This window comes from Amblyomma maculatum, chromosome 7, assembly GCF_055883805.1.
Source record: "Amblyomma maculatum isolate TAMU_Amacu chromosome 7, ASM5588380v1, whole genome shotgun sequence".
Taxonomy (NCBI): Eukaryota; Metazoa; Arthropoda; class Arachnida; order Ixodida; family Ixodidae; genus Amblyomma; species Amblyomma maculatum.
In genome coordinates, this window is record NC_139350.1 from 57968842 (window position 1) to 57995038 (window position 26197).

Below are 26197 nucleotides of genomic sequence, written 5' to 3' on the forward strand. Positions count from 1 at the left end.
CTGTCGATAAGAAGGCTGTCCGGTGATCACTTAGGAGCCCCCGAGGAGCGCCATGACGCAATACAATTGATCGCAAAAAAATGTGCTACTTCTTGAGCGGAACCAGTCGGTACGGATGCTGTCTTAGCCTAGCATGTCAGGTGGTCTACAGCTGTTATAATCCATTGGTTACCCCAATCGGAGAGAGGTAGGGGACCATATAAGTGGATGCTGACTACGTCGAATGGCGTGGCGGGACAGGGAAGAGGTTGTAGAAGGCTAGCGGGCGAAGAAGTCAGCCGTTTGCTACGTTGGCACACAGGGCAGGATGCGACGTATTTGGCAACGGTGGAAGATAAGCCAGGCCAAAAGTTTCGTTTTCTCTCGCGGTCGTAGATTTTGTAAGAAGCAAGGTGACCTGCAATAGCATCATCGTGGAGAGCCGCCAGTGCACATGGGCGAAGCAAACGCGGCACAACTGGGATCCAGCGAGTTGCATCAGGGCAATACACTTAGCGGAGTAGGATGTCATATTCGAGCTTGAAATTGCGAAGCTCTCGGTTAAGCGTAGCATTGGGCAGGTCCGAAGCGCCGATAAGGCGGTTGATGATAGGACGCCAGTAGGCATCGGCTGATTGCTGTGAGCAGAGAGCGTGCTTGTTCTCAGAGTCGTCAAAAGAATTTGTTGTGATATACGTCGGGTAAAGAGATGGTCGGGTCTGGTCAGAGGTGGAAATGCATTGGAAATAAAAACAGCAAGCTGATTCCGAAAGTGCATAGAAAGAAAGAGCGTCGACGTCTTGGTGTTGGCGAGCAGATTTATAAGTGACGTCGAAATGGTTTTCTTGCAAGCGTAGAATCCAGTGGCCGAGTCGGTCTGTCAAATTTTTGAGTAAAGACAACCAGCAAAGAGCATGGTGATCGGTCACAACTGTAAAATGCCGGCCGTATAGGTAAGGGCGAAAGGTTTGGACAGCCCCGACGACGCCAACACACTCCTGCTCGGTAATGCTGTAGTTTTTCTCAGCTGGAGTTACAGTCCGACTGTTAAAGGCAATCACTTTCTCACGCGAAGTTGCATCACGTTGCAGAAGTACAGTGCCAAGACCGTGACAACTGGCATCGGTGCGCAGGATGGTTGCCGCGCTGTCATTGAAGTGGCCAAGAACAGGATCTGATGAGAGGGCGTGTTTTAGGTCATTGATAGCAGTTTTGCACTGTTCAGTCCACACGAAAGGGCTGCGTGCTTTAAGTAGCTCATGAAGTGGAGCAGCCATATTTGCAAAATGCTTTTAAGACGCCGGAAATAAGACGCCAGGCCGAGGAAACTGCGCAAATTTTTAGTCCGTTGTGGGCGAGCAAAGTGCAAGACCGCGATGATTTTTTCAGGATCTGGACGAATGCAGTCATGGCTGACCAGACGTCCCATTATTTCAATTTCTTTCTGTGCAAAGGCCTGCCGAAGCGAGACAGGTGAGGACTTCATTCAGGCGCGTGATATGGTCGTTAAAAGTTACCGAAAAGATAACAATGCCGTCCAAGTAACATAAACAGGTTCTCCATTTTAGGCCATGAAGTACAGTGTCGATCATTCTTTCAAATGTCGCTGGTGCGTTACAGATTCCAAGAGGCATAACATTAAATTCGTAAATGCCATCGGGTGTTACGAAAGCGGTTTTTTTCTTTGTCGTCCTCGTGCATAGGTATTTGCTAATAACCTGAGCGAAGGTCCAAGGTCGAGAAATATTCGGCGCCTTGGAGAGAGTCGAGAACGTCATCAATTCGCGGCATTGGATATTCATCTTTGCAGGTAATTTTGTTGAGTGCGCGGTAATCAACACAAAAGTGTACCAAGCCGTCCTTTTTAAACTAGTACTACTGGGGAGGACCATGGGCTTGTTGAGGGACGAATAATATTGCGATGGAGCATGTCATTTACATTTTCTTCAATTACTTTTCGCTCAGAGAGGGAAACACGGTAAGGCCGTCGGCCAATGATAGAGTTACCTTCAGTAATGATGCGATGTTGCGCAACACTTGTGCATCCGAGTGGTGGGGAAGTGGCATCAAAAATGGCTTAGTGGTGTCGAAGCAATGTCAGCAGTTCTTGGCGTTGGTTCGGCATGAGTTAAGGAATAATAGTCGTTGTGAGAACAGAAAGAGAGACGTCTGACGAAACACGTTGCTGAGGCAGAGGGGCGGTGATCACCAACAGGGAAAAAGATTGAACATCCATCATGCAAAGCAGAGAAGTTCCTTTTGGGAGCACGAGGGATTCTCGTGAAGTGTTAGTGGCAGCTACTGTCGCTGAGCCGTTGCAGAACCTCGCAAGTTTAGACGGGAAGGCGATACCGCGTGCAAGATGACGATAAGATGGTGCGATGAGTACGTCCCCGTCAGTGATGTGGTCAGAAACAACGGCAAGCAGTTTTTCGCACTGAGGAGGCAAAACAGTATCAGCGGCGGCAACGAGGGAATGATGTCGTTCAGAAACTTCAGATGAAAAGTCGCTGTCTGTCATATGAATAACACGGTCGCCACAAGCAATTAACACTGAAGCGGTTGACAAAAAATCCCTTCCAAAAATCACCAGATGCGTACAAGGTGAGAGCACAGAAAACTACACATGATGGTGGATAACGTCGATAACAACTCGTTCGGTGCACTTCGCTGAAGGGCGCAAAGGGACGTCATTGGCTCCACGGAGTTCAGGCCCATCATATGGCATTGTCACGTTTCGCAAACGGTGGCACAAATCAGCATGAATAAAAAAAATTGCAGCCCCTGTATCAACCCAGGCTTCGACCGGTAAACCTTCAGCGAAAACAGCAATCACATTATACAGGAGATCAGGAGGACTTTTAGTAAGTTCGCAGAGTGCAGTTTGACCTCCGGAAACTGCAACACTTAGTTTTCCAGATGGCGGACAGTGAGAGTTATTGCAGGTCGGAGAGGGGAAACTGAGCGGCGGTATAGGGATGGAGACCGGCGTCGGGATACATGGCTCCCACGAGGTTTAGTCGAGGATACTGGAGGTGGCGAGGATTGTTGAGGGGGGCTTGAAATAGACCGGCGTTGATAATATGAGGTTGAAGGCATATCACTTTCGATGGTGTCGTAACCACGGCGCTCGTTCTGAATGCGGCGACGGCAGAAGCGGGCTATATGTCCTCTAATACTACAGTTATAGCAGACTGGTCGGGAGGGGCGCCAAGGTGCGTAATAGGATGGTACAGGTTGAGCCATCGCCATTGGATTGACGTGATTGTTGGTTGGTGCCGGTCGGGGCGGGGAAACCAAAGGAGGGGGATGCAGCAGTGACGTGCGCGCAGGTCGGCGCTGGGCGGGTTGCAGGAGGTTCGGATGCCATTGGGTGGGCGATGGTTGTTAACGCTTTTTTAATCATTTTGCGGAGAAGGGCGTCATTAGAAGGTACGGAAAAATGATCGCACCCTGGTCTACAGAAAGGATTGAGGGCTTGGAACTCCTCGCGGATGATTGCTTGAATCATTGCCCTCAGATCAAGGTCAGCAGAGGTCGGGCCAGTTGCGAAGCCTGGCTGTAATCGAGAGGTAATCGAGAGAAAGCTTTTAGCTTTCCTTAATAGTCATATGGCTGAGCTGAGGTGGCTGTGGGGCAGCAAACGCTGCTGATTTCAAATCTATTTCAGCTTCTGTTTCCTTTATCTTTGAACTGACACTGACTTAACTTAAAGTTATCAATTGATTCGCGCTCTCCTTAACATCTGCTCGCCTTTATGGATAGCTCACTTGTTAGAGTGACTAACCAGGATATGCAGTGGCCACAGTTTAAAATCTAGGAGGAGGACGAATTTTATTATCAAGGAGAGTTTTTCACAATAGCTTTTCGTTTAACCATACCGCTGAGCATAGGTAGATGTCTACGAAGAATCACTTCTTATTTCAAATCGACTCTCCCTATGGGATTTCCCTTAAACGTCGGATTTCTAGCACCATCCAAGTGCCAGCCAGACCAGCGGTTTGGTTTGGTTTGGTTTGTGGGGTTTAACGTCCCAAAGCAACTCAGGCTATGAGAGACGCCGTAGTGGAGGACTCCGGAAATTTCGACCACCTGGGGTTCTTTAACGTGCACTGACATCGCACAGCACACGGGTGCCTTGCTTTTCGCCTCCATCGAAAAGCTGCCGCCGAGGCCGGGATTCGATCCCGCGTCCTTGGGAACAGTAGTCGAGCGCCGTAACCACTGCGCCACCCCGGCGGGGTGGTTCTGGTGAAGAACTGTTTCTGCGTATATTACCGCCGCCTAAATAGCATAACGAAGAAAACCAGCGGTGGTGGTGGCAATTAATAAATAAGTGAGCGTTACATGTAACATTATAATTATGGAACTGCTCTTAAATGCAAATCATGGCCAGAAGCTAATGCTATTCAGCGACTTCCAAAGCCGAGCCTAATAGTTGCAAATGGGGTGGCCTGGTCAGAACCGGAGACTAGATTCTCAGCGCTCGAGATCTGTGAGTTTTCAATCCTCTGATGAAGAGTTCAAACAAGAGGGTGAATTTCGGCGTAAACAGACACAAGTTAACTAGAGTTAAGTAGATAATTCGAAATAATACGTGCGGAATTGTGGCTGGCTCCATGTCCCTTGCTGCAATTTGGTGAGTAGGTTGGTACAAAGCGGGATACTTTTAGACTTCTCACAGCAGTGCAGAGTGATCTAATGGCACGCGAGCGTACAATCTCAAGCGTCTTCCCAGGCGCTAGTGCCTCCTACTTGGCCGCCGAACCATCGAGCTAAAAAGGATAGATCAGGTGGCGGGGATCGTGTTTCAGCCTGCCACGGAGTTTATTCGCGAAACGCTGATGATGTGGACAACCGTTGACAACAAATTCATCATCATCATCATCAGCCTGATTATACCCACTGCAGGGCGAAGGCCTCTCCCATATTTCTCCACTTAACCCGGTTCTGTGCTAGCTGCATCCACTTGACCCCTGCGAACTTCTTAATCTCATCCGCACACCTAACTTTCTGCCGCCCCCTGCTACGCATTCCTTCCCTTGGAATCCAGTTTGTTACCCTCAGCGACCATCGGTTATCCTCTCTTCGCACTACATGTCCTGCCCATGTCCATTTCTTCTTCTTATTTTCCACTAGAATGTCGGTAACTTGAGTTATTTCTCTGACCCACTCTGCACGCTTTCTATCTCTTAATGTTACCCCTACCATTTTTCGTTCCATAGCCCTACTTAAGTAGAACTCTCTTGGTTAGCCTCCACGTTTCAGCCCCATAGGTGAGTACAGGCAAGATGCAACTGTTGTATACTTTCCTCTTGAGCGATACCGGTAAGCTGCTAGTCATAATTTGCGAGTGCTTGCCAAATGCGCTCCATCCCAATCTTATTCTTCTTGTTATTTCCTTTTCATGGTCCGGATCTGCGGTTACTACCTGTCCTAAGTAGACATATTCGCCTACTACTTCCAGTATTTCGCTACCTAATGTAAACTGCTGTTCCTTCCCGAGGCTGTTGAACATTACCTTAGTCTTGTGCATATTGATTTTCAAGCCTACCTTTCTACTTTTTCTGTCTAGGTCATCAATCATTATTTGCAGTTCATCCCCCGAGTTGCTTAGCAAGGCAATGTCATCAGCAAATCGCAGATTACTGAGGTATTCTCCATCTACCCTTATCCCTAACTGCTCCCATTCCAAGTCTCTGAATACTTCCTCTAAACAAGCTGTGAATAGTACTGGGGAGATTATGTCTCCTTGCCTAACACCTTTCTTTATGGGAATTTTGTTACTTTCTTTATGCAGAACTATGGTTGCTGTGCAGCCACTATATATATCTTCCAGCACTTTTACGTACGGCTCGTCTACCCCCTGATTTCGCAATGCCTGCATCACCGCCGAGGTTTCAACTGAGTCAAATGCTTTTTCGTAATCAATGAATGCTATGTATAAGGGCTGGTTATATTCCGAGCATTTTTCTGTCACCTGATTGATGGTATGGATATGATCGATAGTAGAGTACCGTTTCCGAAACCCTGCTTGGTTCTTTGTTTGATTGAAGTCTAAGGTTGTCCTGATTCTATTAGCGATTACTTTAGTAAATACCTTATACGTAACAGACAGTAAGCTGATTGGTCTGTAATTTTTAAGGTCCTTAGAGTCCCCTTTCTTGTGAATGAGGATAATGTTTTTGCATTCTTCCATGCTTCCGGTACCGTCGATGACACCAGGCACTGCGTATACAGCATGGCCAGTTTTTCTAGCACAATATCCCCCCCGTCCTTCAGCAAATCTGTAGTTATCTGATCCTCTCCAGCTGATTTCCCCCTTTTCATAGCTTCTAGTGCTTTCTTGACCTCGTCCTTCGTCACTGGTGGAACGTCTGACTGTTTTTCCCTACCGCCAATCTCATTACGGTCCTGACTGCTTTGGCTACTGTAGAGATCTGTATAGAACTCCTCGGCTACTTTGACTATCTTGTCCATATTAGTGATGACGTTGCCCGCCTTGTCCCTTATCGCATACATCTGGTTTTTGCCTATGCCCAATTTCTTATTTACCGCTTTAAGGCTTCCCCGTTCTTTACAGCATGCTCAATTTTCTCCATGTTATACTTCCTTATATCGGCCACCTTGCGCTTATTGATTAGCTTTGATATCTCGGCCAATTTGATCTGGTCTGTTGGATTGGAAGCTTTCATACTCTGGCGTTTCTTAATCAAATCTTTCGTCTCCTTAGACAGCTTGCAGGTATCCTCTCTAACTATCCTACCGCCTACTTCTACCGCGCACTCAGTAATGATATCTCTGAAATTATTGTTCCTTGTCTCTAGGGTAATGTCGCCATCCTCAGTTAGGGCTGAAACCCTATTCTGTAGCGAGATCCTGAACTCTTCTGCCCTCCCCCTCACCGCTAATTCGTTGATGGGTTTCTTTCTTACTAATCTGTTGCGTTCCTTCTTCAGATTTAGGCTAACTCGGGACCTCACCATCCTGTGGTCACTGCATCTCACTTTCCCGATTACCTCTACATCCTGCACAATGGCGGGGGTTGAACACATCATGAAGTCGATTTCATTTTTAGTCTCTCCGTTAGAACTTTTCCATGTCCATTTCCGGTTCTTCCGTTTGCTGAAGAATGTATTCATGATTCGTAAGTTATTGCGCTCTGCAAACTCAACTAGTAACCCCCCCTGCTATTCCTAGAACCAATGCCATAGTCACCTACTGCCTTGTCTCCTGCCTGTTCTTTCCCTACCTTGGCATTGAAGTCGCCCATTAGTACAGTATACTGCGTCTTTACTTTTCGCATTGCCGATTCTACATCTTCATAGAAGCTTTCAACTGCCTGGTCATCATAACTACATGTAGTGCATAGGCCTGTACAACCTTCAGTTTATACCGCTTATTAAGCCTAATTACGATGCCTGCAACCCTCTCATTAATACTATAGAATTCATCTATATTACCCGCTATATACTTATTGACAAGGAAACCTACTCCTAGTTGTCGCCTCTCTGGTAAACCTCGATAACACAGTACATGCCCATCCTTCAGTACAGTATATGCCTCATTCGGCCTCCTAACCTCACTAAGCCATATGACATCCCATTTCATGCCCTCTAGTTCCTCTAACAGCACTGCTAAACTAGCTTCACTAGCTAGGGTTCTAGCATTAAACGTTGCCATGGTCAGTTTCCAATGGCGGCCTGTCCAGCGGAGCCAGGCTTTCTTAGCACCCCCTGCTGCGTCACAGGTCTGACCGCCGCCGTGGTCAGTTGTTTCGCAGCCGCTGGTGACTGAGGGCCGGGGTTTTATGGAGCTTATCATAGGAGGTGGACAATTTGCTAAATGGAAAAGCTGAGCTTCGCGGTCGTGGAAGTGTTCTTGCTGTTCCTCTGGAGAATTATCCCCAGGATGGTATCTTTGTCCACCTCTTGGGTGTGGGAGGCACGAAAGGTGGCCACGATGCTGGGAGAAGCTTTGCATATTGTCGCGCGTTCGGTGAAGGACACGAAGTTCAGATTTGAAGGGTGAGCATGCAAGGCCAATCTGATGTTCATGAGAGATCACCAGTCCTGTGACTGCTCGCAGGACTTGTTCAATTTTTTACATACTGCCAGTGGTTCTCCACAGGATAAGGCTGGCATTAATAGAGTAAAATGTGGCGGATTTCACTCCAAGTCATTGCCGTGGGGATGTGATTGGTGTTAAACAGACGTGGAGGCTACAGATCTCTGAATGGTATCTAGTCTATCGAGGGTGAAAACGGGAGGAGAGCGAGCCAAATGTGATTTCAGCTGTGCGATGGCGAAGGAAGGTGGCGATAACTGATGGATACAGTGGCCGACGTGTATGCATGACAGAGCGTCTAAAATGTCCAAGTTACTTGGAGTGTCATATGTTTTTCAGGCCGAGGGCAAGGAGAGCGCGCGGGTACTTGATGTTGCAGAAGTGGAGGATGTCTTCTGAGAGCTCGAGCATGATATATTCAGTGGAGAGGTGAGAGCGTAATCACACCACTGTGAGGGGAAGAGAGGTTGTTATTGGGTTCCTGGAGTAATGTAGACGTGCTCAAATAGGTTGCCGATTTAAGACGTATGGTTAACAGGACAGAAGTTTCTTATACAAACAGGTTTTCTCGGCTTTGTGATGAAAATTATGCGACCATGACTTTACTGAAAAGCATGGCGGTCGTTCGCCAGTAGTGATTAAATATGTCCGGAACAATCTCTATGGACAAGGCACCCATTTGGGTAGAGCCTTGTTAGAGACCCTGTCTGAGCCGGGGGCTGAGGTTTTTTGGAGATGGTGCATGGCCGTACGAGCATCCACCGGAAAGAAATCTGCGTCAAGATGCCAGCAAGGGTTCCCTGTACACGGATAAGGTTTGTGGGAGTTTTTATGAGATATTCATCTTTCGGGCTGGGAGAAGTGCATCTTCTCAAGCGGAGTCAGCGGAAGATGGAGGGGAGTCGGTAGCGTTCGTGCCACCCGGGTCCAGGAGATACCTGAAGACACCGAGAGGTTTTGAGGCCTAAAGGGCCACTGATGTGGCGTCACAGCTTCCATCAGTGTTGATGGGCCCCGCCAGGGTGGAGTAGTGGTTACGGCGCCCGACTACTGTTCCTGAGGATGCGGGAGTGAATCCCGGCCTCGGCGGTCGCTTTTCCATGGAGGCAAAAAGCAAGGCACCCGTGCACTTTGCGATTTCAGTGCACGTTAAAGAACCCCGGGTGGTCGAAATTTCTGGAGTCTTCCCCTACAGCATCTCTCATAGCCTGCGTAGCTTTGGGACGTTAAACCCAACAAACCAACCAAGCAACCATTGGTAATGGGCTATATCTCGTGTATGTGTTTCAATAATGCGTATCAGATGTGCGATACGGGGTTCAAGAGGTCGATTGTATCTTTTACCGAGGCAGCGTCATTGCAGACTGACAAATTCTTCCCACATATGGAAAACAGGCAGTAGTCAGGACTCTAGAGGAATATATTATTGAAAATAATTGATCTTTTATATTGATATCAGAGCTGTATATATTGATGCCGATTTTGAAGAGCTATTGAAAAAACATTAAAAGGTCTAGGGCTACAGATCGTATCTAAAAGGGAGAATGTAATAGGAGTAATACAGAGTAGAGGTTTCAGGGGCAACACATTATTGTGTAGCGAGGTAGAGGTGCAAATCTACTCAGCGCATCACTACAAGGGCTATATCTGTAATTTGTCCCAAAAAGTTCAGCTATAAAAACGCTTTCAGCGATGTTATAAAAACAAATGTTGCATAATGTAATGAGTAGAACATAAATTGTCTTTGCTAGCAATAGGGCTCCAATCAGGCAACATTTGAAATGGCAAAAATGGCGTTTCCCATATCTTTAGGACAGGTCTATTAGGGCTTATATAGAAACCTAATGTTTAGTCCTTTAAAGCAACCATATTTGGCCATGCATATAAAAATTCATAGTGTTTTCGAGCGGCGAAATACTTAAAGGCATATATTTATTTCAGCGCTCGGTCTATATTGTCGCCAATGAACAAACCTCTTGTTTTCCGATAGCAGCCAGCATGAGACCTTGTCATCGGGAATCTTGCCCGCGGATCGATTCTGCATTCTTTGTTTTTCTTTATGCTCGCTGTAGCGAAATGCTGCTTTATCATTTCTTTGTCGATCAAGATGCGTCGAGATATATCTGGAAGATTCCGGCCACTCGCGTGTGTTTCCAGGTTATGGTAGTCACGGCCTGCGGCTCTACCTAGACGTTTCTTCACCGCCTTTATATTAAGAGTTGGTGCGTGTGACGGGCATTCTTCGATCAGTGACCGACGACCATGTTTGCTGTTACGGCCGCCGCTCAACTGCTTAGTTTTTCTGCGGGCACAAGTCAGCCCAATACAGTTTCTTCAGTCATCTATTGCCCAGATGCTTTTTTTGGTGTCATCGACTATGTCACCACTATGTGAAATCTGGAGGAGGTGCTGCCTTTTGTGTTTTGGTCTCCCCTTCAAACTAAGGCCACAGCTCTGTTCCTGCTACCCTGGGGGGGGGGGGGGGGAGGGCAGCCTGCAGCGAACAGATCCAACCTCAACTTAAAAGGCTCCATCCCGAACTTCGGCTGCTGCCGGACCCCGTTCGACCCCGAAGTGCTCAACATTAGCAACGACCCAGTCTAAAGTACCGATTCTGATTCAGCAGCCCGAACAGCCCCGTTTTTCAAAGAAAACCTGGGAGAAGATCCAGAGGTCTGGCTACACCAGTACGAACGAGTTGCCGCATTCGAGAATTGGGACGACCACTTGAAACTCGGAAACGTGTTCTTCGCTCTTGATGGAACAGTAAGGATGTAGTATGACAACCACGAGTCTTCGCTAACGACGTGAGAGAACTTAACGAATAAACTGTTGAAACATGTCCCGAACGTGGTAAGGAAAGAAAGAGCAGAACTCAATCTTCGGTCCAAAGCCCAGATTCCCATCGAACCCGTCCTCACCTATGTTGAGGAAATGAAACTCCTCTTCTGTCGGGGGCCAACCCAAACATGCCTGAAGTCGAGAAAGTTAATTTTTTTATGCGAGGTGTCAAAATAACTTTTCGCTTACCTCATCAAGACGCCAACTCACGCCGTGGCCGAACTCAAACGAGAACTAAAAAAAAGTGTGCCCTAAATGCCTGGACTCGACAGTAAAACCGGCCTCTGCAAGTGTTCGCTGCAAACTGAGACATTGCAGCTACAATTGGGGATAACCTCCTTGAGATTATCCAAAAGATCGTACGAGAAGAGCTTCGGTGACTCCTCCCATCTCCAACGCAACTACAGGTTAGTCGCTCAAGGATGTCATCCGTGAGGAAGTGCAGGAAGCATTGGGCGTTCTTCAAGTGATGGTCCCGATAGCTCCAAAGCCAGAAGTAACAACGATGAACTATGCTGCTGAATTACTCCGTCCTGCACCCCGACGCGACCCCCCAAGCGCTCCTGGACGAGAGAAAGCTGCACAAGAACGCCGCCCCCGCCCACCGAGTCTACAGAGGACCTTCAAGCCCTAGGAAGTGCGAGGCTTGGAAGACTATGAACAACCGACCACTCTGCATCCATTGTGAGGTCGACCACTCTGCATCCATGGTTTAGTTCAATCGCACGTTCTGTATTGTCACCTTTTCTGGGGCACCACCACCACGCTAGCCTTGGTGCACCTTAACACAGACGCGGCGTGCCCTATTTATGGAGGCCGCGCCGCTTGTGTAGTCAGTCAATCAGTGGTTGCGGCGTGCTCGCAAGTGCGACAACTGGACTAGCGGGGATCACCCGCTGCTGGCAAGCCCACGGACCTGCGAGGGAGCGGCGCTCGTCTTGCATGGCGGCCACATCGTGACTCTCGAGGCGTCGGACTGCAACAGTGCCCGGTGAACAATTTGGTGTTTGTTTATGCGACTCTCTCGTGTTTGATCTGTGTTTTAAAGACTCTGTGTTATTGAATACCGCAGTAGTTGCATGCTTAGCGTTAGATGTCTGCGAACCTCTCGTCTGTGCAATTTTAGTGTTTGTGTGTTCCTCTGTATCGTCTCTTGCTGTGTATAAGTGTGTAATAAAATGAAATGAAAGTTGGAAGATCAGCGGGCCGCAGTGAGTCCAGCGGGGGTATTGTGTACACCTATCTTAAGAACATTCAGGTATGGTGCGGGGAGTTTGACAGCCGTCTGGTCAAACCGACGTAGGCCAGCGCTCTCTCACTGGCCGTGCGACAAAGGCCCGCAGAAACGGTCACCAAGAAGCTACTGATAAACGTGTTCAGTGTGTAGAACAAATTCCTTTGAGCATTAACCCAAAGTATAACTCCTTGGAACAAAGCCAGCAATTTATTATTAATTTTTAAAAACAGCGTTATTTGAAATTCGCGGGCAGAGTTGTCGCTTGGCAGTGTCGAATGGAGCTATTTCCTTAAACCGTGACGTCACGGGTGATTTGACTGGTAAGGCTTGCTAGAAGCTGCCATTCGCTGCGGCCACTGCAACCATGACGTCACGGACACACGTGCGGTAGCTGCGAAAGTCATCTGATCGCGCGCTGCTCGAACTCTCAGCGGTCTGTTGTTACACAGCTCGCCGCCCTTATCGGTTAGGCGGCCATTGCCCATCAGGTACTAGAAGCGAAGCGACGCAGTGATCGGCGGAACAAAGCTGCATTTACAAATATCTTATTTATATAACGGGGTTTCGGGAGTACCGGAGTGTCGTCCGACGAGGCGTCACCAGCACGGTCCAGCACCGCACGATGGCAGCACCTCCTCGACCGCCGTAAACACCGCCGCTGTGGCCCCTCCTCCCACATACCGTACGCAAATGACACGGCGGATCGTTAACACCGATGTCCGAAATTAAGCGTGCTAAAATTTTTGGCGTCTGGAATACTCAGCCGAATATCAAATATGAAGCCCTCGTGAGGATCGCTGACCAGCAGCAAATTGCTGGTAAGAGCGATGTTGGCCACGATGTTGTTCGTGCCCTCTCTGTTGTAATACGTTCACAATGAGTTTTTTATGTAATCTGCTGATAATGCTTTCCGGCCCTCCTCCTTGTTTCTTTTGGTTTTTCCGGGTCAAGATTGTCGGCCGCCCTTTGTTAAACTGTGTTTGGTCGTAGTATAAGGCCCCTTGATTGTCACGTGAGTTTTGACATAAATTGTCCTGCGGTTTTCCTCGAAACTAAAGTTGTCAGTTAGCGTCTGTCCTGTCTACATCTGTGTTATTTGTCCCCGTCTTTTTTACGCTATGTCTTCAAGAAACGGCTACCAACTAGCCCAAACAAAACATCTGTTGCATCAAATTTCTCCTACATTGGGCTCTTTCCTATCCTCTCCTGCCGCGGGCAATCCTGCCATTTCGTGTGTTAACCTCATCGCTTCGACCACATGCCAGTCAAGGGTATTGGCGTTCTGCTTGAAACGACGCCTCGCCCCGTGGGAAGTGCAAGCCTTATTTGGAGCTGTGGGGCCATCTTGGGGACACACGCGGAGAATATGCAAGATCCTAAAACGTTAGTACTGGAGACAAGTTAGGCTATTCCACGACTGGCTTAGAATCCTCGTTTTGGAGCAGCAAACAAGTAGTGCCAGAACATTAGCGGCATTCAAGAAATTAGCGGCGCAGAAAACAGAGTTCTTGTGGCAGCGAGCGCGATGTGGCCTACCAAAAGCGAACAAGGCATCAAAGCAGACAGGAGAAGGCGTTACCGTTTTGGGCAACGTTGCCATTTCCCCTGAAATATGGAGCATCTTAGAAAAATGACCAAAGTTTGCGTTTCAGCCTCCCGTGCAAAGGGAAACATTGATTTCGCTAGTGCGTCAGACTGCCTCAAGAGCCACAAAAAATAACAAAGACCATCTAATTGAAGATGGGGTGGCCTGCCCCAGGAGTAACGAAGCTCACATGGTCAAGGAAAAACCACCGTTTCAAAAAATTAAAAGTTATCTTAACCGACAAAATCTAGTCGCTTTGCAGTGCGATAAAGAAGATGGCTTTGCCATCTTACCAGCTGGCATGTTTCAAGAAAAAGCCCTAACCGCCATTGAGAAGAATTTTAAAAAAGTCAAGTTTGATCCAAAGTGATGTAGACGTGCTGCCATTCAGCTACTGGAAGATCTACGCCTTGAAACCCTGAGGAGAGCAGTGGACAAGACGAAAAGCGGATGTTTGGAAGTGTTTTATACCGCTAAAATGCGTAAACCTGAATGCCCTTTCAGGGTCATTGTGTCTGAGAACGGCGCATGGCAAAAGCTAATGAGTTCATACCTGCAACGGTGTCTTAAAACCTTGAAGCTGGAAGATCCCTTCATCATTCGAAGTTCCAAAGAAATGGTCGGCATTCTTGAACAAAATTCCTTCTGCGCAGTGACTGGCTTTTCTGTTGACATAGAAGACCTTTATTACTCCATTCCTCATGAAGATCTGCTCATGGTGCTCCGCGATTCGATCTCGGAAAGCGGGGAAGTAGCTTTCCAGAACAGCGCAGGAACCAGGAGCGATTCTTTCCTTTGTCTGCTAGAATACTACCTGGATTCAACAGCTATTTGCTCAGACGGACAATTCTATATCCAGAAAAGAGGCATCTGCATCGGTTCGTCGGTCGCTCCTGTGCTGTGTGATATATTTTTATCTGCAGTTGACAAACGTATTCAAGCTAATCTTTCAAACCTCCCAGTTAAAAAAGTGATCAGATACGTTGATGACTTTTTGATCATTTTTAGAAAATGTAATGCTAGACAAGGTGATGTTGTCAAGGAGGTGCTCAGCATCTTTTGTGATCACGGTGCAGGTTTAAAGTTCACGTGGGAATCGCCTACAGATGGCCTCATTCAGTTTTTAGATATTGAGCTGGATTTTAACGGCCACACTCTGTGCTGGATGTACCGTCCGCGTACAAAAAAGCGCCTGCTACGTTTTGAGAGCGCGCACTCCAAGATTGTGAAACGTGGCATCGTGTTTTCCGGCCTTCACGGTGCCACAACAAAATCCTGTATATACCGCATGGCTGCTAGCATGAATGAGCAATTCAGGCGTCTACAAGACGCAGGTTTCCCTCGTGACGTTATTGTAGCAGTGTGTGAAAGCCTTCTGCAAAACCTAAAAGCCTCGAACAGTCAACGTAGTAAGCAGGGAAACGAAGATAGCAAGAGTAAGATGCCAGTCCAGGTGATTCCATACTTCCTTAGGTTTTCCCATAACTTCAAAAAGCTGGCAGCGCGTTAACACGTAAAAATTCTTTTCTCTGAACCATGGAAACTGTCGAAAGTATGTACTAGAAAGATGAAAAAGCAAGTAGCATGCACGAAGAAACATCAAACTAAGTTCACGGAATGCAAGGAGAATGTCGTGTATAAGATTCCTATCAGTTGCGGGCTTCAGTACATCGGACAAACTGGAAGATGTTTCAATGAGAGGGCCAGAGAACACAGACTATGTGTACGCAACAAATCGGGTACTAACCTTGCCGAACATTGTAAAGCTTGTAAAACAGATCCAAATAAGGCATGCTATCCGCTCTTAGACAGCACAGATTTTTTAAGATCAGCCAAATAAAAAACTGAGCGCGAAGTCATGGAGGCATACTTCATTTGAAAGGCCGGTCAGGATTGCGTCAGCGTACCTTCTGTCAACCTTCTTGGAAGCGAATTTGAATTCTTTGATGGCCACCTGTAGGTGTTATAAACCTTTTTGCTTTATTACCACAAGCCGGTTGCCGACTGATATGAAACGAGTTATCGTCTGCAGAATTTCTTTTAGACCTTCCCGGTTTCTGGTGTGATTGTCTCATGCTTCATAATTGTTCTTCCACTCGCCCATCCTGATTATTCTTGTTTAGAACTTCAGTGTTTTAGCAGGGACCCTTCGACACTCCTGAGTCTGATTTTAGTTTTGACTCTGCTTTTGCTTCCCACTGATCGTCTGCTTTAGCTTATGACTCCGCTTGTGCTTCCCACGTTTTATACGTCTTCAGTTTTTGACTGCGTTTGCTTCGCACGCTTGGTCTGTTTTTAGTTCATGACTGCTTTTGCTTCGCACAGATTGTCTGCTTTTAGATTTGACTCCGCTTTTCCTCGCACGTTTCGTCTGTCTTTAGTTTTTGACTCTGCTTTTGCTTCGCACATTTTATCTGTTTTTAGTTGTGACTCTGCTTTTGCTTCGCACGTTTTATCTGTTTTTAGTTATGACTCTGCTTTTGCCTCGTGCGTTTTTTCGGTTTTTTTCCTGGTTTTGACTTATGACTCTGCTTTTACTTCCTTTGTTTTGGGCCCTTTTAGGCTCGCTCGTTGCTGTGGTTGTGTTCTTTGGCGCCGCCCCTTGGCCACGATGTTGTTCGCGCACCCTCTGTTGTAATAAGTTCACAATGAGTTTTTTATGTAATCTGCTGATAATGCTTTCCGGCCCTCCTCCTTGTTTCTTTTGGTTTTTCCGGGTTAAGATTGTCGGCCACCCTTTGTTATACTGTGTTTGGTCGTAGTATAAGGCCCCTTGATTGTCACGTGAGTTTTGACATAAATTGTGCTGCGGTTTTCCTCGAAAATAAAGTTGTCAGTTAGCGCCTGTCCTGTCTACATCTGTGTTATTTGTCCCCGTCTTTTTTGCGCTATGTCTTCAAGGAAAAGCGATAGCCGTGATTCAAGCAAGTTTCTGCTCAAGCCAGCTGCCGCTGGTGCATTTCGGCTCATCCGATCTGCTCGTACTAGCTCTGCGATTAATGCGCCGCCGGAGGTAATCATATGATTATTTTACTATGGCAGGATAGGGTTCACAATAAGGCAGTTTCACAAGTAGACAGCGTTGATCAGTTCCAAAGCGCCGACCGCCGCGGCTTCGAAGCGAAACAGTTTAGGCCTAGGGACGGTCACGCACGGGGCCGTCGTAAGCCGCGCTCGCGCGCCCCATCCCCGCGGTAATTGTGTAACGTACCTCAGCCTGCTCGCGGCATCTCTTGCTGCAAGCGTTGCCAACTCGTGCACTTTCATAGCTAAGGCCGCGCATTTTTTGGCGTTCTGCGCAGCAACAAGCCGTTCAACGATACTGCATGGAAAGACAAGTCTTCAGTACGCAGTCGCTGCGCTGTCGGCCGTAACCGAAGACATCGGGCGGTACCATATTCTATACATCGATCTTTAAACGTGATACAGTGGGCAAATGAATAATTTTGTGAAGCAGACCCGCTCGTACGTTTCGCGCACTCGGGCGCCGACGAGTAGCCTCCGGGAACAGACGCCGCCATAACCTCGGTTAACGACGCAAACCGAGGTCGCCAAGCTCGGTTCGCGATAACAGCGGTTAGTGGTTTAACCAAGGTTTGGTCCGCCGTGTAACATGGGCTAACCACGGGTTCGCGCAATCGCGGTTACACTAACCATCACTGCGCCAAATGGCGAACTGCTCAGACGTGTGCGAGTGACGACGAGTTGACGCGAGTACGCCAGCGAGCGAGCGCACAACAACCAGAAGTTCGTCGAAGTGACGTATTTCTGGGCGGAGCTTTGAACTTGCTCGTATTCTTTATTTTTTTATGGCTCCCTTCGGCGTACGAGTTGAGAAGGAAAATGGAAGGGTCATTTTTAATCGCCGATAGCTCTGGTGTTGCATAAACTAGATCGAAAATTTTTGCGGGAGAATGATGGGGGGTTCAATACTTATCAGTGTTATGGCGTTGTTTACCCTTCTTGGTGACCCATTTCAGTGGACCTTTAAGAGGACATTTCGGTAGATGTTTGTTGTGGGCGAAGTAAAATTCGCAACCTTGGGCAAGGACGTTATGCGTAAATTTGGGCTGCTTGTGGACGTCCGCAACCGGCGTTTACAGGATCCCCTGTCACCAGCAGAAGTATGCAGGAAGCTACCCAAACATCGGCCCCCCAGTACCACGCACGTGGCACCGCCGGGCGCTGCCGATTCGCCGACATCCTCCGCAATTGCCACAGAGCTGATGTGGCCACCACAGGAAGGCACGGTCAATAAACACAATATATGAGACCACTGGCCCACTCACTAGTTTGTGACTGCCATGATGACTGTCTCTAAAAAAAGCTGCAAGTAGCACTACATGCGTTTGTGCTCGAGCTCGGCATAATCCGCCCGTCCGCCAGCTCTTGGGCGTGAAGAGTGCACATGGTACCTGTCTACATCAGGAGACTGGCGTGCAGGAATTATCGAGCCCTCAATAGAACAACATTGACCGAACGCTCTCCGGTACCTTACATTCATGATGTCACAGCCAGCCTACAGGGTGTGACGATTTTCTCCATAATCGACCACGTTCGGGCCTACCAGCAAATACCAATGGCTCCAGAAAACGTTCCAAAGATGGTGATAGAACCGTCCATCGGCCTGTTTCAGTACCTCCGCATGCCATTCGGCCTAAGAAACACCGGATATCAACGGTGTTTTGCATGGCCTCGACTTCTGCCATGCAACCTCGACGACCTAATGATCGCAAGCAGTTCACCGGACGGGCATGAGTCGCCCTTGCGATCTGCATTTCAGCGTCGGGCTGAGCACGGCATTTTAGTGAACACGGTCATGTCCGAGCTGGGTGTCCAGAAGCTGACCTTTCTTGGCCATGTTGTTTCAAGCTCAAGCATTCTCCCCACCCAGACGAGGTTAGAGCTGTCGAAACGTTCCCACGACCCATAACTTATAAGTGCCAGCTCCGCGATTTTCTGGGTCTCGTAAACTACTTCCTGAATTTTCGTACATCAGTGCGCGGCCATTCTACACCCTTTGCCCCTCCTACTTTCGTCCCATGAAAGTAAAACTAAGAAGCTACTCTGAATCTATGACGTCAAATCGTCTTTTCAAGGGATCGAGGAACGCCTTGCCAATGCCACATTTCTCGCTTACCCGCGACCGGAAGTTCCACAGTGCGTCATGGTCGATGCCTCTGACGCAGCTTTCGGTGCCGTCCTTCAACAACTCACTAAAGGAGTATGGCGGCGACATATCACTTTCTTCTCTCGGCAAATGACACCAACCGAACAGCGTTACAACCCTTTCGGGTGAGTCTGTTGGCTGTCTACGCAGCGATCCGGCATTTTTGTCATTGCTTAGAAGGAACTGAATTTTAGCCATGACAGATCACAAGTGCCTTACGTACACCTTACGGTCCCCCAACTACATTAGTGGCGCTCGCATGGCTCGCGAACAGAGGCAAGTGACCTAAATATTTGAAATCACCATGGAGTAGAGTCGAATACATCGTGCAAGTGCCTCGTGGCTCGATTTCTCCCAAGCATGTTCACATTGTCAGCGCCGCTCCGCGATCTGTTAAAGGATTTCGCATCGGTCGTGTAGAGTAGCAACATAACAGCATTCGTGAGCTTCGAGCAGCCCTACACAGGCTGCAGTGCTTGTATACGTCAACCCAGAAAAAACCATTGACCTTGTTCGTAGACACCTGTCAGCACGGAGTAGGACCCGCTCTTCCACACGGCGCGCAATCAGTCACCTACTCATTCCGTTCGTTAACGGAAGCACATCAACGCTATGCGTAGATCGAAAAAAAAAACAGCTACAATTCATGGTTATACGACATGTGATAAATATATCTTTGTGCAGACTGAGGTTACTGTCTAGTCATATCACAGGTCTCTAAAATCTATATTGCCGCGAAACCTTCAAAACTGTATTTGTTTTTTTGTTTTTTTTAACAGCCGCCGGCATGCGGCCTTATCACTGTGATTCTGGCACGCGTATCAATTCTGTATCCCGTGTTTGTTCACGCTCATTGTCGCGATACGACGCGTTATCATTTTCTTTGTCGCGAAAGATGCGCCGAGATCTGTCTCGAAGATTCCGATCACTTGCGTATGTTTCCACAATGTGACAGGGTGCACTAGTAGCAGTTTGCGACGTCATCTAGATTGTTCTAAGCAGCCTTTAAATTGAGCGTTCACGAGTGTGACGTGCATTTTTTGTTCGACGATCGACGAGCACGTTTGTTGCTATCGCCGCCGCCGAGTTGCTTAGTTCTTCTGCGGACACAAGTCAGCCCAATAAAGAGTTTTTTCAGTGCAATCATCGACCCTTCATTTGTGTCGTCGACCTTGTCACCACTACGTGACAATATTCATAAAGCCACTTTGCGAATATCGTCTATATTTGCAACGCATGAGGCTTGTTTTGCAAAGTTTCCCCATCAAGGTGACGTACAAACCAGGCAAGGATTTGTTTCTGGCAGACGCGCTTTCTTTCTTTTCGAGTGTCACGGAGCTTAGCGAGGAGACAGAGCAGTTCCAACTTAGTATAATTTGTTCGCTTCCGGTGTCAGAACAGCAACTCGAGAGCATTCGTCACGAAATCAACGAAGACGCAAGCATGGCTGAATTGTACGGGTACTCGAACACAGAATGGCCGGAAAATAAGAACGAAGTGCAACACGTTCTTCGTCCATATTGCTACTGCGAAGAGCTGCATTTCGATGAAGGAGCAACAAAATGGTTATCCCTCCAGCCAAGCGGCCTGAAAGTATCCGCTTGATACAGGGTGCACATGGAGGACAAGAAGAAATGAAGATGAGCGCCAGAGAGGTTACGTCTTGGCACGGCAGGAACGCAAACATCACAACATACAGCAAAGTCGTATCGCGCGTGCCAGCAGTACAAGCAAAGCAACACTAAACTGCCAATGCTGAGGCATGAAATACCAAGTATGCTCTTCAAGTCATATTTTACCACGATATCCAGTCTTATCTAATCCTTGTGGGTTTCTACTCTCTCTTTTTCGAGGTTCAAAAGGTACGTCAAACAACAACGGCAGCCGTAACCAATGCATACATGCTTGTATTCGCGACTTATGGGATCCCTGAGTAGCCAAGGAGTAGCTGTGCAGCCGTACTGGTCCTCCTTTCCACAGCGCATGCTTCCGGTCTTTTGCGGCTCAGCTCGGAATCACCGATGTTATCTCAAGCCCATGCTTCACGCGTAGTAACGGCATTGCGGAGCGGGCCAAGCAGAAGGCGAAAACACTGCTCACGAAGCGTCCTTTCGCAACCATTGAATCTTGGGACGAGAAATTAAAGTCATCCGTTCAAAGGTTGATGGGCCGCCAAACCAAGACGAAATTGGCAATTCTCCCCCAGCACCTCGAGCCACGGACTGTGCCACCACAGTGAGTTCACAACCACCTCAAAGATATAAGAGAAAAACAGCGGATTTTCTGCAACCAGATGGTCAAACATTTACCACAGCTTCGCAGCGGGTCTTGAGTGTTTATTTATGACACCATACGCAGAACTTCTCCAGCTCTGGTCGTAGACTCTGCAGAAATATCTCAATCGTTAAACCTGCCACACAGACAGCGGACAACAGTTGCGGCGCACCAGGGAGCATTTCAGCTCCAGAGCAATGCAGCATACGCCCCACCCTTACGTGACTGTTTCTACGGATCCGGTATTCCAGCATGACGAGATGACAGATCAGCAACCTGAGAGCGCCCTTCAGAGAATGAAACGATTGCGTAGACCACCTCAACGTCATCGCCTGCCAGAAAGACCAGACCATTAGCACACTGACATGTATATTGTTTTTTTTTATTTTTCAAAGGAAGGAAGATGTAAGCAGGCGCGCTATTATGTTGACTCTTGCTCTTGGGGTACTGATCGCGCATACTCGTGATTCTATCAGCCTTTATAAGAGCAGACCCTTGTATGATAATAAACACTCTTTTGCTAACTGCCTCCTGGTCGTTCACAGGTACGATTATCTTATTCAATTTGTTGTTCGTAAGGATTTATGGTATGCGTGATGAGCTTTGGACTAAGATACGGGCAATCTTCTGCGTAACCCGCCACTCCAATAGCTGCGGTCGCTATTCCTACTCATTCGCTTCCGACGCCACTACTGAAGTACCCCTGCGGAGTAGCGGAATAGACTACTGGCTCTTGTGCTTCACCCGCTCATTCGCCGCTGCCGCAGACATTGGTTTTAGCTCCCCTACATCACTCGGGTTACAATTGTTGTGGAGGTTCCTCGTCCGAATTCACCTCTTGATGAGTCCTGCATCTCCAACACTCAGTCCCCACGCATGTCTAGCCGCAGGCCATCACCCCAGGGCCACCGGTCCCGATCGTCTTAACTTAACCGCCCGTCTTCCTCGAACTACACTTGCTGTTTCCACGAAAAGACTCAAATGCAGCTTGTGTATATCAAGCTGCATAGGCGAAATTGGCTTGAAAATCCTCGGTTGTCCATGGCCCATCGCCGCAACCTTTCCGATAACTGTCTGGAGGGTCCGTTCCTTGCCGTCTGAAGAAACTTTACCCCACCACCATTTTCTCGGCAGTCCGTGCGATTATAGCCATGCCGTTGCCGTGGAATGCATACTCCACGCATCCGCCTCATTGGCGGTCATACTAGACCGATGTGCTTCATCATCGACCATTGTTCCCACCCGTCCTCCCGGCATAGCGTTTTTCGCGATTCATGCTGCCCCTCGGAAGCAGCCTGCAGCTGCAGGTTGAATTGCTAAGCCCGCAAACAAAACCACGGCCAACAATCCCTCACCCTTTGATTATCATATGAGCCTCTTTGAGCCATACTACAACCGCTTCTTCTCAAGTTCGGCAACTTTAGGAAGACATGAACCGGAGCTCCTACTCAAGATGCAGGACATGGTCATTTATTAAAAATTTATTATTAAGCTTGTTACGCTTTCACTTGTAAAGTCGAGCGGTGGTCACGCAGGCGGACATCTAACGGCATATTTTGGGGCTGAGAAAACAAAGGCGTCGAGGCTGGTGCTACTACATCTAGTTTATAAGATCTATAATATATATGGAGGAACACACATGCGCAGACCGAAAAAGAATGCCCCCTTCACCGGAACCGCTATAAATACCCCTCTCTGCCCCCAACAGAGCCACAGAAGTGCCATCAACACACCCCGCCCCCTCTTCCTTATATGATACGCTTCAAGCAGTTGGCCCGCATTCTAGCTCATCTACAAGTTCTTTTAAAGCAATACTAAATGAGTGCCCGTAGCACGAATCCTAAAGAATGCGAGATAGCAAGTGGTACGCTTGTATTACCACGTTTATTGAGTTAACTTATATAACTAAAAACACGACGTAGTCGGCGGCGCCATCCTTCGGAAATAGTAATTCTAATGCGCTGCGCATAAGGAACGCGGTAGACCCTCTGATACACTAGAGATGCGCCCCGTGTGTCTATGTGGTGTTTGATTGCCCCACATTGCCATTCCACAGTTGGGCCAAGTCCTCCTCGGGTATGTGAGACACATTAAGAAGAGACGTGATCTCATTATCTGTCAATGCCCGGCCATGATCTGGGGCCGCAAGCACTTGTTCGTCTTTTGGTTTTTCCACAGCGCGCAGATATATAGCAATAATCTTATTTCGGAGCAAAATTATTTCCTCTTTAGTGAAGTTTGCAAGGCGGACGGGAACGTGGTATCTTTCGTCTGGCTTCACTGGAGTCGCGGACCCTATCAATCCATGTGCCAAATAAGCATCAACCTCGACGACGCCAACATGGCCTATGCGCACGGGTTTAGCCAGCTTTTTCCAGCAAACAATTTGCGACAAGGCCGGTACAGTGCAAGGGCACGTCAGCCTCACGGATATGCGTTCAGGCGTATCATCTAGGACATCTAGCGCTTGAAGGACCTCTCTCAGGAATTCAGCTTGCCAGTTTTTAATAGGAATTCGGCACGCTTGTAGATACAAGACCCCTTCAGTTGTTAAAATAATTATTTTCTGGGCCGATATGATATCCTGGCCGATTATTCCGTCTACTGGGATTGCAGACCCATTCGCAATCACAAACAGTCAAGACAAAAGTTTTTTCCTGAAGAAATTTGCAAAGAAAAATAGCCGTGGATGTCGACATTACCCACCCTATAGGCTTCCAAAGCACCGTCGATCGGCGCTGCTGATCCTGACAGGGAGCGCCATCTCTGGCAGTAAAATCGAAACTGGGGATACACGCGGCGGAACCACCTAGGCATCCCGTGCAAATTTTCTCCTTTCGCTCGCTCGCTTCCACGCACGTGCAGACGTCTCGCGCTGCTTTGTCGCGCAGACAGAAAAGCACACACTGGACGCCGCCGGCTCAGCTCGCTGCTTTCACGGCGTGCACTGTGCGCTTTCTCTCGCACGAGCACGCGCCTTGACGCGCCCCCGCAGGCGCACTGCGATATGCCACCTGCATTCCGTCGTGATTGGGCAACCTGACGCGTATTTCCATGAAGGATACTTAATTATAGGCAGGAAACTTTTCATTCACGTCTGCACTGTAGAGCAGACAACAGACGGGGATGAGTAAATATTGATTGTGAATGCGTCCCACGTTACCGAAAACGTAGGAAGTGCATCTCGAGGTAAGTTCGCTATATAATTATATTGTCATATATAATATGTTTAAAAACTGCTAAAGTATCATCAGTACTGTGAAATAAAGTGGCCCGCTCGTTGACCATCATTTTGGCCTGTAGCATGCGATCTATATACGGATTTGTTTTTTATTACGACGTTACCAAATGAAATCTTGCAGTAGAAGAATAAGTATATAGTCCGAAGGAGGTGTTCCTTCAAAGACAAGGACGCCAGCAATCTGATAAGCACATGCGTGCTCCGTGCGCTGCACGCGACATAAACGGCTCGCTGGCTCGGAAAGCAGGTGAAATCCAAGCTTGCACTACAGTTTTATTTCGGTTCTTATTAAATGGTTGTGCTTCATTTATGATAATATTTGGTTTGCACTCACGAACCCTGTGATGCGAATGGGGTGCTCCGTGCGAGTAGTTTCAGTCGAGCCATAGCTAGGATCACTTTTGTACTGCACTTCCGAGATATCTTCGTTAATAATGATAACAATTATAGTAATAATAATAATAATAATAATTTGTTCACTTATTGGCCAATTTGCGATAATTTGTAAAAGCGTCTTAGCAAGGCGTGTTTTCCAACGCCGCCCCCACCCCCTGAAAAAAAAAAGGCCTCGCTCCTAGATATTTTCTTGGTCAATCTCAAAATGAAAAGGCAGCTGTGGACACTTCGGGCACATTCACACATCAGTGTCGATCGCAGACGTCGCATCATTTGATTTGGTTGCTTTCAGAGCACTCACAAAGCAGGAAGAGAGCATAGAACTAGACACGCGGGGAGGGAAGAACATGATAATCTTCCCTCCTCTTCACTTTTTATGCATGGTGTCAAGCCAATGTACTTTTTTGATGCCGCTCCAAGCCGTCTTTGTCAACTGTCAACATTTCTGAGTTTACGAAGGAAGGGGAAATAGGGTTTTTCGTTTCCACAAAGAACGCGAGACTTCTCAGAACGCTGTCATGCGGTTAGAAAACAGGTCTTGCGGACACGCTTCCAAAGGAATCTGCAAAGTTTCACATGTGAGCCTCGTCTTTTGGCGCTTCGCCTACTATTGTGGCTTCCCATATCACAATGCTACTTAGTACATCCGTTTGTATCAGCGGAAGCGTTTATGTATCGCCAAATAACCGCCAGGCGCAACGCGATCGCCGCGCGTACACAGGAAGCTAACGGAGCCGATCGCGGAGGCCACGGGCGAAGCCGCATCGTTTCACATTTCGCCACCACGCCAGGAATGCGGCGCTGCCATCGCGCGGCGAAACTTTAGCTTGGGTTCCCTATTGCAAAAACCAGTGCCACTGGTTCCCAGCGCCCCAGCGCCATACCTGATTATGGGCCCAGTATGACGTTGGACACTAGGCGCACTGGGACGCGGCATACTGGCACGCGCCGCTCTGGCGGCACTGGTCACCCTGAGAAAAAAAAAGGCCTAGGACAAAAATTAAACGCTAAAAGTAACAAAGCACCTCAAATGAATAAAAAAGCTAAAGTAAAAAAATAAAGAAACAAAGAGGCACGTAGCTGGTTTCGAACTCATAATCACTAGTTATCTACGCTATCCACTCAGCCACGCCGAGAACTGGAATCTATGAAGCATCTTTGCATTTTATGTCATGACGGCAGTTACAAGGTTGGGACTTCCTTGTTTTGCAGTCTACAGGCCCCCCATTGCTGCCGCTCTAACAATTACAACTTCTTGATCATTGGAACTTGCTGCCTGCTCTCACGACTGGCCACTAATGTTCCGGGCGCCTATGCGCACTATTTTGTGCACTGGAATCACTATAACATGTGGAGTTTCACATCGCTGGCAAATTTACCAACGCCAGCTCTTCGGTGGTGCTCTGC